Genomic DNA, 3,224 nt, shown 5'->3' with positions numbered 1-3,224 from the left:
AGTTTTAGGTGGTGTTGATTTCCCAAAATGTCTCTTTTTTTGTTACCTTCAAGAGTTAATTGTTCTTTACGCTGTCGGACATCTATCGCTAGTTAAAAATCATGACATACCCTTCAGACATAACAAGCTCCGCTATGAGCTTCTGGGCAACGTCCAAGTTAAATGCCCTCTGTGGAATCCTTGATAACTGTTGAAAACCAGCCGATCGGGCCTTGGACGTGCTGTAAAACTGCAGCCATCACTCTGTGTCTGATGTGGAGGTCAGCGCCAGCAAAGCCAAAAGGGCACATCAATTTTTACAGCCCTCCTGAGGACGGGCAAGTTTCTGTCTCTCTCTTTATCACCTTTCCGTGTGAGGTGAGTGGATGTTCATTGTTTCTCAAGGCTGTTATTTGTATGATGTCTGATGAAGCATGTGAACAGGGCAGAAGGACTGCTTTCTGACCTGAACACGATGGCAATGCAACTATTTACTTTATGGATGTTGTCTTGTTTTTGGCTGCTAAATATACCTTCACCTGCAATGTGATTCTGAGTGTCCATAAAGTTGAGAACTTCAATGTCAAGTTGGTAAAGAACGTCAAATTATTTTATTTTAATTTATTCAGTCGTTGATTAAATCTTTTGCAACTTTTATACTGTTTAACAGTTTATTAATATTAGTCATACTTGTTTTAAAATTTTAAGTTTTAAAATTTTTGTTATCTGCTTTTTTATCTAACTTATTTTTGTTTTGAATATTTCTATATAGATAAAATCTTTTGAGATTATTACTGTTTAACAGTTAATTAATAGTAGTCATACTTAAATAATATATTTTAATTAATACATGAAGCCTAAGGAATAATAATACCTTTATTTGTAAGTCTTAAGTTATAGTATTTATTAATATTTTGAATTAGCTTTTATTGTTTTAGATTTTGTTTTTAGATTAATTATTTAGTTAAATTGATTGAGTTTTAGTAATTTTGCTATGTGTTTTTTGTCATTTTTAGTAATTTTGTTTTAAGTATTTCTATATAGATTTAACATGAATCTTTGGACATAATAATGAGTTTATCTTTAGTCACAGCTGAAGTGTGGACATCACGTGTATAGTTGGAAGCTCTGTTTGATTATCAGACATTATCATACACTACTCGTTGCTGTCCTACTTTCCAACGTAGGAGTTTTGCAAACTCAGCCAGTGCCAGCCAATCCTTCAGCTTTCTTTTTGGCAGCACAAGGACGAAGCGATGGCTTAGACAGCTTCAGGGGACAGCAGAGCCGGAGAGAGATAAGGAAACAAAAACAAACAAAGCTGAGGAAGAGGAGGGGGGACGAGAGGACGACGATGGAAGAAGAAGGAGAGAAAGTTGTCAGGGATCAGGGTGACCCTGTGCTGCACGCAATCATCTCCTGCCAGATTCTGGAGAAAGGAAACCAGGCCACCTTGTAATCTTTTCGCACGGCAGTTGGGCACGGTGTCAAATCCACTGCCGAACACGGATATGTTCACATTCTGAAGAGATTGTCTTTGAAAAGCCTGATATTCGATCAAAACATCTAAATTTACTCTAGACAAAGAGTAAATATATATTCTACCTGAAATTGTTGCTTGTGTGGCATAAGAGCTTTGGATAGTACCGCTGACAAGATGTCATGTCAGCCCTTCATTCACTTTCACTGAAAATCAACATTGTGTTAAAGGAATGGTTCATCCAAAAATAAAAAATTCTGGAAATGTACTCACCCCAGACTATCCGAGATGTAGATGAGTTTGTTTCTTCATTGGAACAGATTTGGAGAAATGTAGCATTACATCACTTGCTCACCAATGGATCCTGTGCTGTGATTGGGTGCCTTCAAATTCAGAGTCAAAACAGCTGATAAAAACATCACAATTATCCAAAAGTAATCCACACCACTCCAGTCCATCAGTTAATGTCTTGTAAAGTGAAATGCTGCTTTTTTGTAAGAAACAAAAATGTTTTTGACTTCAAACTGTTGTTTCCGGCTAAAATAAATAATTATATTCATAATGTTGCTTTCTCATTTGAAAAAACTTGTCTTGTCTGAATCAGGGGAGAAATATGCACAGCGTTGTTTATAAGCAAAAACAATTATAAAAAAATATGTTGGTGGATTTTGATGTGAGAGGACAACAGGGGATGGACTTTTCACTGAAGGTGTTATTAAAGATTATGGACTTATATTTTGGCCAGAAGTGATGGTTTAAAGTTAAATTGCCGTAAGGATGGACTTGTTTCATACAAACAGACAGATTTTAATTTCACAATTTGTTAATTGATAGACTGGAGTGGTGTGGATAACTTGTAGATTATTGTGATGTTTCAATCAGCTGTTTGGACTCTCATTCTGACGGCACACATTCACTGCAGAGGATCCATTGATGTAATGCTAAATTTCCCCAAATCTGTTTTGATGGCCTGAGGGTGAGTACATTTTCATTACTGGGTAAACTATTATTTATCTTTTTGTGTTTGACAAAAATGTTATGTGCTGAAAACATTCAAAAGTGTAGTAGCTATGCTTGTTTGTAAGACTAGTTACCCTGAGGTTCCATATCGGGCTCATAAAGCTGTTTGAGTAATCAGAACAGGTGATGTTTCTGCCAGCTGACTGGTTACAATAGCATGGCTTTCTTAAAAGCAGAGTCCACTGCCCTTTCCCTGACAGCGTGGATGACCTCTCGCATGGGTCTTTTGTTGGTACAGTGCCTAGAGAACACATCCATTTGCATTTTACAATTGTTTAACAAATAGTCACCCGTGGCAGGCTATTATCCCCCACTGTGACCCCAACGCACATGAACACACACACAGCTGTGGCCTGGCACGCAGGGGTTTGTTCTCACTTATGCAGGAGAGAAACCGCCAGCTACATCTGTGAGAATAATCAGTGCATTAATGCTACAGATAGATAGATAGATAGATAGATAGATAGATAGATAGATAGATAGATAGATAGATAGATAGATAGATAGATAGATAGATAGATAGATAGATAGATAGATAGATAGATAGATAGATAGATAGATAGATAGATAGATATGTTGAGTCAAGGACGCAGGCTTTGCAATGGTTTATGGAAATGAATTGTTTGTCTCATTAAACTCGATTTTACTTGTCTGCTTTCAGTAGATAATTTTCAGGTAAATTTAGTGGGCAGTTTAAATGAGTCAAGACTCCACTTTCCATAAATCATTAGAGACTATTTTAATG

The sequence above is a fragment of the Barbus barbus genome (assembly GCF_936440315.1).
Source record: "Barbus barbus genome assembly, chromosome: 47".
In the NCBI taxonomy this organism is placed as follows: Eukaryota; Metazoa; Chordata; class Actinopteri; order Cypriniformes; family Cyprinidae; genus Barbus; species Barbus barbus.
Note: the sequence above shows the minus strand (reverse complement) of the source record.